This window comes from Arachis ipaensis, chromosome B08 (genome assembly GCF_000816755.2).
Source record: "Arachis ipaensis cultivar K30076 chromosome B08, Araip1.1, whole genome shotgun sequence".
Taxonomy (NCBI): domain Eukaryota; kingdom Viridiplantae; phylum Streptophyta; class Magnoliopsida; order Fabales; family Fabaceae; genus Arachis; species Arachis ipaensis.
The window spans coordinates 75,424,960-75,439,812 of NC_029792.2; positions in this window are offsets into that span (position 1 = coordinate 75,424,960).

The window sequence follows — 14,853 nt, forward strand, 5'->3', positions numbered from 1 at the left end:
TGGTTGTATGTTATCAGATAAGAAGTCTCTTGAGCGGTTATACAGTTTAAATTTTTTTAAACAAGTATTGTGGGTTGTATTGTAAATGTGGTTGTATGTTATCAGATAAGAAGTCTCTTGAACGGTTATACGGTTTAAATTTTTTTAAACAGGCTCATATTATAGTATTAAATATTTTAAAAGACGTCGTAATACCCGAGCTATCAAAGTGGCGCAGCCAGAAGCGTGACATTTTGATAGTTAGGATGTTACATTATGGTATCAGAGCGGTCCTTCTTGTAGAGCCTGAGGAATGGACCGATTATGCTTCATTTGCATACTCTGAACGTCTGTCATGTAGTAGGTCTTGTTCGGATAACAAGAATTAGAACTTTATGCACATGACGGTCTATTGATTAATGCTGTTAGCCTATCATTGCATACTTCTTGGTATTAAGTTTGGCCGGCTTAATATTAGTGACTTATGTATATGAAAGCACTAATGGGTTATCATAGACGATATGCAAGTTGTAGGAAACGCGAATCGCAGGTTTTGGGAACGTTAGAAATTAATTCTCAAGGTTACAGCTATTTGCCTGGTTTTCTGCTGAAGTCATGTGATGTGTTTTTTCATGGTTTATCTTAAATTTCTTGTTTGCTATTTTCTTTTGGAAAGTAGTTTGATTGTTCCAACCCTCCTTCTCTGTTCATATGCTTTCTCCTTTGATTCCATCCGCATATGTCTGCCTAACGTCCTTGGTGTGTTTGCCTTCCTTTGTTTAAACTCTTTTCTTGATCTATATATATATTTTTTTGGTACAACTTTAGTCTTGTTGATGCAGTGTATTCCTTTAAGCTCCTATTCCGAGTTCTTTTTAAAGAAATTGTGATCTTACTTCTCTCTTACTTGACTATATCTACAACCATCATTCTTAAAGCCTTTATAAAATCATTTTTGATTCGGTATAACCTTCTCTAAATAAAACTTTGAAAAAAATTTTTTTTTATGCAGTTTAGAAACCATTTACTCCTAATACCTGTTCTTTTCCTGGTTTATGAAAATATACTCATTTTAAAATATATATATATATACAACTTGATTTTGATCGACGAGCTTTTTCAGCCCCAAAACTAAGAATCAATGGAATGTATGTCTATCCATGAACATCCATTCTATCTGTATATTTAGGGGATCTCTCTAGACGGGAGCTCTTATTGCTCGAGAAGGAGCTGTGATACTCGCAGGGCGGGCCCCCGTGGTTTCGAGCTGGAGCTGCCCAGATAGCGAGCGATCACTTAGCAATGAACACTAACTGAAAGCGGCTTGATAGATGCAATTTTTCAAGTCTTGATTGAGGGCTATATATACAACTTGATTTTCTAACGACTATATTACAATTTTTATGAATATTTTTGCTTGATTATATACTTAGATACTTTTCAAAGGAAGATTTTTGTCTCTTTTTAGTTGATTTTTGTTTAATAAACTTCATTTGATCTATTTTTTTTAATTTGAATTTGGTTTAGCATAACACGTTAATTAAGCATTCTTTACTCTTTTGAAAATGTTGGATTCATATCTTCCCTTTCAAGGATGGACCAATTCCTTTGAGCTTTTCACTTCTATGGATGTCATATTTGATTATGTATTTAATTACTCTCTTACTTTTGTAAACGTCACCGTTAGTCTTAATTTTCCTTCTCTTATGGATCTCACACTCATCGAGTTAGCTTGACTTTGTTTCCATCTAATGCACCGTTTGCCCTCTTAATTGTCATTCTTTAGTCAAAGGTTCTTTCTTGAGAATTTTCTATTGATTGAGTTGTATTTTCTTGCGCGTTTTGTATTCCTTTGGATCAATTGAAAACTTGTTTGATATTTCAAGCCTAGTGAATTTTGTTTAAATTCTCTTGATTTAAAGATCCTTTCTCATATGGGCTGATTTCCTTTTAAGTGCATCTTAATCTCCTGAATATTTTCGTGAAAGTGGTAATTTCAAGTATACTTTTGGAGTTTTGTTTTGAACTATTTTGAAGATGTTTTGAATTCTTTTTGAAGATGTTTTAAATTGAAATTTTCTTGCTTGATTGTAACTGAAAGCCATTTATTAAATTTTGATAAGATTGTTTTGACTTAGCGTACACTTCTTTACGTGAAATTCTAAAAACCTTATCGTGCGTACGCGGAACCCTGCTTTTGATAAAAGTGTGTTTACGGAAATTTTTTACCTCAGATTTTTCTTTTCTAAATAAAGTTTGACTTCTTCTATCTTTGTTATAACCTTTACACACATTTGATTGAATATGAGCTTTGAGAAAATTTTGAACAAACTTTTAATTTTCTTTCGAGTTTTATGCATGCTTTTGGTTAAGTTATGCACTTAACTACCTTTCTAAATATTTGAGGAAATAATTTGCTTTTAGTCAAGCTAGTGTTCATTTTGTTTTAAAAACTCTACATAACCTATTTCAATATGAAATTTGCACTAAAGTGATGCCACATTCATACTCTTGTTATTCTTTTGCAAAATGTTGGTTACGCCTTTTCTTTGATGTCACGAGTGACGAACGTGCGAGGGAGGAAACAGAACCGCGAGGGAGCTCAGCCATGGAGAGAGGAGATGTGCGTCGGATCTGTTGCTGCCGGTCCGCCCAGCTGACCCGTCGCCAAACCACATCACCATCCGTGAATCTGTCTCTGTCGCCGCTGCCAGAGGTCACCGTCGGAGCCGCCGCTCCACTTCTGTCATTCTTCTTCTTACAGTGAGTTGCTCGCACCTTGAAGCTCTTTCTGTAATCATTCTAGCTATCTGTGGTTAAGGACTCTGATGTATAGATGTTGTAGGGTTAATTTTATGGGTTTGCATGTCAAAATTAAGGTTGTTGCTGAGCAAATGAAGCTTCTGGCCACTGTCGGAGCTGCTGCCGGTTAAGTTTGGGGTGGCTGGCGCGTCGTTCTTTTATTCCAGTAAGTGTCTATCTCGGAATCTTTGCCTTTGGTTTTCTGTTATGTGCTTTGAGGTTTCCACGATATTGATGTTTTAGGAATTAATAACCGGGGTTGCATGTTGGGACTTGTATATGGTGTGGCGAAAGTGTGCGGGCTATGAATTAAAGCTGCTGTTGACTTCGGGTCGAGAGGAAAGGAATTTCTTGAGTCATTTGGACTGTGGTTTGAACTTGTCGAGGTAGGGGTCTTTTCAAAGAACTTAATTTTATGATTTGGAGTTGTTATAAATGGATATTAACGTGATAAATGTACTTTTGGTGATTGTATAAGCCTTATGTATTGCTGGGCTGTTTTGTGATGAACGTATTTGTGGTTGGATCGGATTGTTGTTTGATTTGGTTATATGGTTGGTTGCTGAAATATTTCATTACAATTTTGGAAAACGAGTTGGTTCATTGAAAATGGATTGAGTTTGGATTTGATTTCTTGAATTATAAGAAGGATATGAATTTTCGAAATTAGTCTGATTTTAAACTGATTTGGTTTTGAACCCGTGAAAGGGATTGTATACTGTTTTGGTTGGGACCCGTAACGGGTGGCAAAGTCCAAGTTTTAGGGGAGATGCTGCCGAAATTTTATGAAATTCAAGATTTTGTTTTCAAATATGATTTAGAAAAGGATTGGATTCGAGTGGTTCTATTGTTTGGTTCTTGATTTATTAAGAAATAGGTGATTCAAGTTTAATCTTTTAAAGAAAGCTTATGTTTTAAGTTTGATTTAAACATGAGGGGACCTATGTTTTGCGGTTTGGTCAAAGAAGTACCCTTGGAGGATTTTTAGCGGATTTTAAAGAAAATTGAACTTTAGTTACTTAATTTCGCATTGCTTTTGAAGTATTCTCTAAATTTTAACTAAACAAATCTGAGCCTTTGGGAAAGTTTCCGATTTAAGAATAAGAAGAAATTGGGTTTTTGGACTTAAATAATGTTGGTTTTGAAACTGGTTCGGAACTTTTAGCCTACATGCCTTGGTTTTGGTTTTAAGTCTCCATTTTAAATGATTTCAGTTTGAGTAACTATGATTCCGAGGATTTCTAAAGAGCTTAAGAAGTGAGGCAGGTTATTCTTCCCTAGAGTCTTGTGTCTTCTCAAAGAAAGTTCTGTTTTAAGGTGATGATTGAAAGTCTCTTGGAAGTTTTGTAAAATTTTATATTAAGTGACTAAGATTTGAAAGAGAATTGATTTTGAGGAAAAGTTAAAATATGAGTTTGAAGAGATTTGAGAAATAGAAATCGACTTATGGCTTTGATGAATGATTTTGAGTAGTTTAGAAGAGATTTTTAAGTTGGCATGGTTTTGAAGCGATTTGGAAGTTTGAAAAGAAAACTTATTTTAGCAAAATGGTTTTTGGCAAGATGTGAACTGTATACATTTGTGATTCGAAAGTAAGTGGGCCAAGAATGATTATTGAAATAAGATTTTGAGTCTGATTGACTGTGGATATTACTGAGAATATAATGAGAATTTTTGGCCTGGCAAGGATGGTGGTATAATCCTGCTTGCTCAGTGCGTAAACCGTTGTGTAGGTATGGTGGTTATGTCCCGCCTGCAGTGAGGATGGTGGTTTTATCCCGCTCACATATTGATAAATTATTTGGCAAGGACGGTGGTTTAATCCCGCTTGCGTGTTCTGGGCAAGGATGGTGGTTTAATCCCGCTTGCTTGTGGAACCTACGGATAAGGATGGTGGTTTAATCCCGCTTATCTGAGTCGGGTCTGGCAACATAACCGACGCATGAGCTCATGGCCAGTAGGACAGGCATGCATCATATGCATTTATATGACATTGTTTGGGTGTGCATATTATAATTGGTTTGCCTATGTGAATAGTTATGTTAATTGCTAATTGCTCTACTTGATATAAATGCTTGATTGTGTTTGAACCTTCTTACTTGTGTTTGTGGCTGAGAATTGATTGTTGATTGAGCTGCTTGGGCCTAGGGCCGTGGTTGATTATGAGATGGGCTGAATGCTATGTTTAGTTTGTGCTTTTGGTTTAGAAAAGTATGAAAAACTAAACTGGTTCAACATAGACTTAATGAACCTATGCACGGAACAGTTTGGTCATTCATGCTGTCTAGGAAAAACTTTTAAAAATGCTTTTAGATTTCTGAGTAATTAACAACTTTCCCTTTTAGAAAGGATTTCATATTTTGAAGATGAAATCTTTGGTTTTGAAAAGAAGCATAAGGCGGTTATTAATCACTGTACTTTAAAAAAAAGGTTTTATTTTCGTATCTTATTATAGAAATTCTGTAACCCTATAGTGAGAACCCTTTCGAGGACGATGTTCTCACTCCCCTACAGGTTTTTCCCTTTCAGGATATGGACGACGAAGCTTCAGAAGAGTTTTATTCGCCTTTCTGTTTATGCGACATTATTTTGTATTATCTTAGTTTTTTTTTCCGTCGCCTTTATCTCTAGCAATTTTCGCAAGAGGGATAGGAGATTCGATGTGTGAAGTTTTTTTATATTGATATGATGTATATATATATATATATGTGTGTGTATCTTTTGTAAGTATTGTGGGTTGTATTGTAAATGTGGTTGTATGTTATCAGATAAGAAGTCTCTTGAGTGGTTATACGGTTTAAATTTTTTTAAACAGGCTCATATTAGAGTATTAAATATTTTAAAAGACGTCATAATACCCGAGCTATCAAAGTGGCGCAGCCGGAAGCGTGACATTTTGATAGTTAGGGTGTTACAGTTGACACCAAACTTAAAACATGACACTAAACTCACAAAAAAAATTAAAATTTAATAAAGAAAAATAATATTATTGAAGAATTTTTTTTTTGAAAATAAATTAAAGGACTCAGATTTGATGACTCTATAGCAACAAAATAAATTATTCCTAATCTAAGCAACAAAATAAACCTTTAGTTGTTCAAACTCGAACAATCTCCGGTAACGGCGCCAAAAACTTGGTGCACGAATTGTGAATCACACTTTTCACAATTCGTACCACTAACCAGCAAGTGCACTGGGTCGTCCAAGTAATACCTTACGTGATTAAGGGTCGAATCCCACGGAGATTGTTGGTTTGATGCAATCTCTGGTTATCTTGTAAATCTCAGTTAGGAGGTCAATTATAATTATCAGTTGACTTGCAAATTAACAAGGGAACATAAAATAAATACTTGGTATGCAGTAATGGAGAATATGTTGGAGTTTTGGAGTTGCTTTGTCTTCTGAATCTCTGCTTTCTCCCTGTCTTCTTCTTCACGCACGCAAGGTTCCTCCTATGGCAAGCTGTGTGTTGGTGGATAACCGTTGTCAATGGCTACCATCCGTCCTCTCAGTGAAAAAGGTCCAGGTGCACTGTCACCGCACGGCTAATCATCTGTCGGTTCTCGATCATGTCAGAATAGGATCCATTGATCCTTTTGCGTCTGTCACTACGCCCAACACTCGCAAGTTTGAAGCTCGTCACAGTCATTCAATCCCTGAATCCTACTCGGAATACCACAGACAAGGTTTAGACTTTCCGGATTCTCAAGAATGCTGCCAATGGATTCTAGCTTATACCACGAAGATTCTGATTAAAGAATCCAAGAGATATTCATTCAATCGAAAGTAGAACGGAGGTGGTTGTCAGGCAAGCGTTCATATGTTGAGAATGGTGATGACTGTCACGGATCATCACATCCATCATATTGAAGTGCGAATGAACATCTTAGATAGAAACAACCGTGTTTGAATAGAAAACAGAAATAGTTGCATTAATTCATTGAAACACAGCAGAGCTCCTCACCCCCAACAATGGAGTTTAGAGACTCATGCCGTCAAAGAGTACAAAGTTCAGATCTAAAATGTCATGAGGTGCGAAATAAACCTCTAAAAGTTGTTTAAATACTAAACTGGTAACCTAGGTTTACAGAAAATGAACAAACTATGATAGATGGTGCAGAAATTTACTTCTGGGGCCCACTTGGTGTGTGCTGGGGCTGAGACTTAAGCTTCTCACGTGCCTGGGCTGTTTTGGGCGTTCAACGCCAGACTACAACATGGAATTGGCGTTGAACGCCAGTTTACATCATCTATCCTTGAGTAACGTATGGACTATTATATATTGCTGGAAAGCCCTGGATGTCTACATTCCAACGCAATTGAGAGCGCGCCATTTGGAGTTCTGTAGCTCCAAAAAATCTACTTTGAGTGCAGGGAGGTCAGAATCCAACAACATTAGCAGTCCTTTTTCAGCCTGAATAAGATTTTTGCTCAGCTCCCTCAATTTCAGCCAGAAAATACCTGAAATCACAGAAAAATACACAAACTCATAGTAAAGTCCAGAAATGTGATTTTTAATTAAAAACTAATAAAAATATACTAAAAACTAACTAAATCATACTAAAAACTAAGTAAAAACAATGCCAAAAAGCATATAAATTATCCGCTCATCATGCACATAGACGAACAACTAGCTATAACGGGTCGTGGTATATATACATTTCGTGCTCAAGGCTCAATATATCACAGTATAGGGGGATTTTATTCGGATCAGGGCACACGACCACGTTTTTTGCAACTGTACATATATGATACTGAGCTCGAGTTGCAGAATAGGATACTGGGGAACAGACAACTACATGAAACATTGGTTTTTAAGTTACAATAATTGCTACACTGGTATAATCCTTTTTTCCATGTGTTTCGCCAGCTTGCACAACGGTCAAATGTACATGAGTGTAGTTTGGTCATTAGAGAGCGACCTGCTAATCAGCCACAATATAGTCTTCCAACTGCGTCGCAGGTAGCAGCTATAATTGTTGGTGATGACGTTGAAATAATGATTCGTGGGCAAGATATTAAGGTGCAAACTCATACTGGTAGCCTACGAAGGATTCAGGAATTCATTGGCTATAACGATCACTACAATATCCTCTTCTTTTTCCATTTGGAACTCATGGATGGGATATCAATACTCGAAGTCAAAGTGGTGGCAAAGTATCATGCCTAACATATAATAGCTATATGCTCCAGGTACAAATCCCCATTTCCTACGTAGTATAGACTTCAATAAAATTCTGCCAAAAAGTTGTTCAATGTATCTAATCTTTTTTGCAAATTCTTAAAAATTTGTAGATCCGTTCCGATGATCATTCCACCATATTGCAAGCAGGGTGACTACTACAACAATATGTTGTTGATAACTATGTGAAAATTGAAATCGAAAAGTTAAGATGGGTTCGAACTAGACAGAAAAAATTACGGGCTGAATTATACCAAGGCTTACAAAATGCCTTGCACACAGGAGAAACCAATGCAGGTAAATATTGTTGTATCTAATTTCTACTTCGTAAATCATTAAGAATTACCCAAAATAATTATTAAAACTATTTTTATTTCTCTCTCTATATTTGTATGCAGAAAATGTTGGAAGAAAAAGAACAATATTACCATCATCGTTCATTGGTAGCTGTCGCGACATGACCCAACGATATGAAGATGGAATGGCGATTGTTCTTAAAGAGGGCAAGCCAGATATTTTTCTCACAATGACATGCAATCCATCTTGGACTGAAATAACTTCAGAACTCAACCCAGTTCAAACTCTATAAGATCGTCCAAATCTAACAACAAGAATTTTTTGAGCCAAATTTGAATAGCTGAAAGAGGATGTAATTACTAAGGGTATCTTGGGAAAGGTGAAAAGCTATATTTATGTCACTAAGTTTCAAAAAAGAGGGTTGCCACATGCACATATGTTGCTAATCTTAGAAAACAATGACAAGTTAATTGACCCGGAGCATTATGATAGTTTGGTACGTGCAGAGATACCATCTAAACAAGTAGAACCACACCTACATGATGCAGTGCTAAAACATCCGGCCGTTACAAATATCAACTCAAAACTCGGCATTAAGAGTCATAACTCAGCAGAACGCATCATAATTCGGCGTTACGTTATTAATCGGCGTTACAGCCATTAATCGGTGTTACAGTTACTTATCGACAATCAACGTCATTAATCAACAACTTACGTTACAATTCAGCTTAATGGACTGCTTTCCAAAAAGTGAAACGTCCAACCTAACATTTCACCCTTATTATTGCTCTTTAATATAGGGAATAAAGCAGAAGCATAACCGACTGGTACATTTTCACCTACAAAAGGTATGATCTCCTATCCTAAACACACATTGAATTCTCAATATTGACTTAAGCTTCGGAGTGCCTTTGCAGGTATACTCCCCCCTTGTTTCTTGCTCACACTCTGCGCGATTGGACATCCCTTCGGAGTAAAACTCGGACTTCCTCAAGGCTCAAAGGTCGGCACCGAAGATAACAACTCGGCGTCGATTCTCAGGGACCGAGCTCTCCCTTCAGGTATCCATACAAGAACAATTGGCGCCCACCATAGGGCCGGGAATATAATCCCTTCCTTATATCATCGGCCTCGAGGTTCTTGTCTAAAGCCATGGCTGAACAACTTCCACCTACACCATCTGAACTCCTTCAGATGGTGACCGAGTTACGGCAAGCCAATCAGCGCATGGCCGAAGAAAACCAAAGAATGACAAATCAAATTGCTAATTTGAATAACACCCGAGTAAAAAAAACAACGATCGACAAGAATGAACAGAAGAAGCCGAGCATCAGTCAGGGCCAACATGTCTCTGAAACTGCTCGGCATGAAGAAGAGCAGCCCGAGCATAATGAAGAAGCTCAGCCAGATGACGAGGATAACAACCTAGAAAGCTCCCCTGGGCCGTTCACGGCCGAGGTGATGAACTTCGTGTTACCCAGGAGGTTCACTCTGCCGACCACACTAACCCCTTATGATGGGTTAGACGATCCAAAGAAATACAACAAAAATTTTACCTCCATAGTGATAGAAAATGGTGCATCTGATAAAGTTTTATGCCATTATTTTCCATCTTACTTAGACGGTCCTGCACTTGATTGGTTTTGTTCTTTGCCTGGAGGTTCTCGCTTTCGAGACCTATCAAAGCCCTTTGAGGAGCACTTTGCTGGATCAGCCATATGCCTACATGACTCCTACTACCTAAACACAATTAAGCAAGGCCAGTATGAGAGCCTCAGAGACTACATAACACACTTTACAAAGATAGCCATGAGTATACTTGACCTCCACCTTGAGCTAGAACTGCATGCAAGAAAAAGTGGACTCCGACCAGGAAAATTCCAGGAGATCATTGCTGTGGCCAAGCCCAAAATTATGGCAGAGTTTCATAAAAAGGCGAAAGGCCAGATAGACATCGAAGAACTCCGCCAATCTCAAAAAACAGATAAACCACACTACAGAGGCGATGACAAAGCTCGAGACAACAAGAAAAACTTCAAACCAACTCCTCGATACGACTCTTACACTCAGTTCAACACTAAACGCGATGACATCATCAAGGACATCTTAAATTCAAAGTTAATCAAACCGCCGAGAAAGGCCGGCAGGTACCCAGATTCAAAAAGCGCAGACAGATTGAAATACTGCTTTTTCCACTAAAAGCACGGACACACTACTGACGAGTGTGTCATTGCCAAAGACTTTCTAGAGCGGTTAGCTCGGCAAGGTCACCTTGACAAGTATATCGACGGCCACATACAACGACGAGCACCCCTCTCTGGTGACAAAAGTTCGGCAACAACGATTGGCCGAGATAAAAATTGGCCAAACACCAATCATCCCGACCAACCAAGACGAATTATTAACTGTATTTTTTGAGGTTTTGCAGGTGGAGGACTTACAAGCTCGGCAAGAAAGCGATCTTACCGAGCTATGTTTTCAATAGAAGCCGATCAAACACAGACACCTCCACACTTTCCTCAGATAACATTCCAGCCCACCGACCATAACACCAACATTGCTAATCTAGACGACCCAGTCATCATTTTCCATCAGCTTGGAGATCTCTTCGTGAAAAAAGTTTTATTGGATCCTGAGAGCAGTGCCAACGTCCTTTTTTACTCCACATTTCAGAAGATGAAATTGAGCAGCAACATCTTACAACCTTCAACTGGAGACCTGGTGGTTTCTCAGGTGAGAGAGTCCCGGTTATGGGCTCTGTGTGGTTACAAATCACACTTGGTGAAGATCCCTTATCCAAAACTTCAGATATCCAATACTTAGTGGTTGACTGTTTTAGTCCTTACAACTTGATACTTGGCCGACCTTTCTTAAATAGGTTCGGCGCCATAGTTTCCACAATTCATCTCTATGTTAAGTTCCCCTTGCAGGATAACACAATCGCAACCATTCACAGTGATGCCCGAGAGGCCAGGGAATGCTACAACAACGGCTTCAAAAAACCTAACCCAAACATAAAAGCCCGTGTTAACAACATCGGGAGCAGAGACGACTTACCAGCTATGCTGACCTTGATCCAAGGGCAGGTACCCTTGAACGACCAACACCGATGGAAGACCTAGATAAAATATATTTCACAGAAAGCTTGGACAAATTCACTTACGTGGGCTCCACATTAACCTCAGAAGAAAAAGCCTCATTCCGAGCATTTTTACAACAAAATGCCGACCTTTTTATTTGGACTCCAGCTTATATGCCAGGCATTGATCTATCAATCATATCCCACAAGCTGGCATTAGATCCGTCTGTCTAACCTGTAGCGCAAAAAAAGAGAAACCTCGGCCACGACCGAAAACAAGCCTCCTTGGAAGAAAACCAGAAGCTCATCAACGCCGGCTTCATCTAGGAAATCAGATTCACAACTTGGCTGGCGAATGTCGTCATGGTAAAAAAACATAACGGTAAATGGCGCATGTGTGTTGATTTCACCGATCTCAACAAAGCATGCCCCAAAAGATTCATATCCTTTACCATCTATCGATTGCCTAGTTGATAATGCATCTGGTTATGAAAAACCTAGCTTTATGGATGCATACTCTGGCTATAACCAGATCCAAATGCATCCATCTGATCAAACTAAGATAGCCTTTATTACTGAATATGGAAACTATTGTTATAAATTCATGCCATTTGGCCTTAAAAATGCAGGTGCAACATATCAACGCTTAATGGACAAAATCTTCGACAAGCAGATCGGCAGGAACATTGAGGTCTACATTGACGATATGGTTGCCAAGACAAAGATTGGCAACAACCATCTTGATGACCTCTTAGAAATCTTCGGCCAAATCAGAAAAGACAACATGCGGTTGAATCCCGAAAAATGTGCATTTGGCGTCCATAGCGGTAAATTCCTCGGCTTTATGCTCACTAGCCGAGGTATTGAGGCAAATCCAGAAAAATGCCGAGCTATTTTAGACATGACAAGCCCACAAACCATCAAAGAAGTCCAGTGGTTAACAGGGAGACTTGCTGCACTCTCTAGATTCTTACCCTGCCTAGCTTCTAAATCTTTATGTTTTTTCCAAACTTTAAAAAAGAAAAAAGATTTCCAATGGACTGATGAATGTGAACAAGCATTCACAACTATCAAAGAAACTCTTTCAAAACCACCAATTTTACAAACCCCCCTCTAAGGGGAACCATTATTTTTATATTTATCTGTCACTAATTGGGCTGTAAGTTCTGCTCTTGTTGCAGAAAGGCAAAAGCAACAGTCCCCGATCTATTTCACCAGCAAAACATTACAGAATTTCGAGCTTTGATATTCGAGCATTGAGAAGCTGGCCCTAGCTCTTGTCTTCTCAACCAGAAGACTTCGGCCATATTTCTAGAGTCATGTAATTAATATTCGGATAGATCATCCTTTACGACAAGTTCTTCAGAAACCAGAGCTGGCTGGCTGACTAGTAAAATGGTCGGTCGAACTTTCCGAATTTGATATCAAGTACGAAGGCCGATCATCCATCAAGTCCCAATTCTTGGCCGACTTCATCGCCGAGTTCTTTGTACCAGACACAACTGAAGACTACATCGAATGGTCTTTATACGTCGATGGCTCCTCCAACCCATAAGGATGTAGAGCAGGCATCATACTTGATGACAGCCACGGCAACATCATCGAACATTCCCTCAATTTTTCATTCAAAGAAAGCAACAATCAAAGTGAGTATGAAGCCCTAATAGCCAGTCTTAGACTCGCTGCTGACCTAAACATTACCGAACTTAAGGTATACTGTGATTCCTTACTCATCGTCCAGTAGGTAAACAACTTATACCAAGTAAATGACACTTTGCTTTCTAAATACCTTAACATCGTACAAAATTTACTTTCAAAATTCTCTAAATACGAAATACAGCACATACCCCGGGAGAGTAATGGCCGAGCGGACATTCTGTCAAAACTCGCCAGTACTCAACCAAACAGGTCATCCCTTTACCAATCAACATTGCTCAAACCAAGCATTGAACTCACAGAAATTTTAAGTGTAACACAGGAAGCTGATTGGAGATCTCTGTACATAGACTATCTTCGGACAGGGATCTTGCCAGACGACATCGAAAACGTTCGACACTTCCGCCGACAAGCCTCCTTTTTTACAATTTATAACAATTTCCTATATATACGAGGATTCTCTCGTCCGTTACTCAAATGTCTTTGCAGAACAGAAGCCGAGCTTGCGCTTGTCGAGGCACATGAAGGGATCTGTGGCACACACCTCAGAGCTTGAAGTCTATCCTCTAAAATCCTCAGAGTAGGATTATACTGGCCGACACTATGACAGGATTGCCAAGCAAAAGTAAAAAACTATGACAACTGCCAAAAACACAGTCCGATCACACACCTCTCGGCCGAACTCCTACACTGTTCTGAGGTAAGTTGGCCGTTCAACCAATAGGGCGTAGATATCCTCGGCCCATTCCCAATAGCAGCAGGTCAGGTAAAATTCCTGGTTGTAGGAATCGATTGTTTTTCCAAATGGATAGAGGCATGGCCTCTAGCCAAGATTAAATCACAACAAATGCTTTCTTTTGTCTGGAAATAAATTATATAATTCGAGATTCCTCGGCACATTATCACAGATAATGGTCGCCAGTTTATTGATTAAAAATTCACATCATATTTGCAGGAACTAAAAATCAAACAAAATTTCTCATCAGTAGAGCACCCACAAACAAATGGGTTAGCAGAAGTTGCAAATAAAGTAATACTACATGCCCTAAGAAAGAAACTGGATAATGCAAAAGGCCTCTGGGCCGACCTTATCCCAAAGATCATATGGGGGTACAACACAACCATTCACTTAACCACAAAGGAAACACCCTTCCGGTTAGTCTACGGTTCAGACGCAATGATACCAGTGGAGATCTCCCAATCCTCACTGCGCACAAAAATGGCCGACTACACTACAAAAGACATAGCTCAGCAATCAAACATTTAGCCATGCAACAACACATAGCTCGAAGATATAATAAAAGACTTCACCCAAGGTCCTTCCAGGTGAATGACCTTGTGCTCAGGAAAACAGAACAAGCCAGAAGACCATCAAACCATGGCAAACTAGCAGCTAATTGGGAAAGCCCTTACCGAATCACAGAAGTCATCGGCAATGGAGCTTACCAATTACAAACCTTAGATGGTAAAGATCTGCCTAACACCTGGAATGTATCATCTTTAAAATTATACTACAGTTAAAACCAGGGACAGGCTAGTGCTCTTTTTCCTACTACCAAGATTTTTCCCACAATGGGTTTTGCTTGGAAAGGTTTTAACGAGGCTAGCCTACCTAGGCCTTTGAAATCGAAGGTTTTACAACAAATAATATTCTTAGCCAGCCAATACTCTTTGCATTTCATACTTCTCATTTATTTGTCAAATACTCAATCTATACTTCGATTCCGACAATTCGGAAACAATAAAATTACCGATCTTAATCGGAATCCGATCACTCAGAAACAATCATACAATCAAATTACCGATCTTAATCGGAATCCGACCACTCGGAAACAATCATTCAATCAAATTACCGATT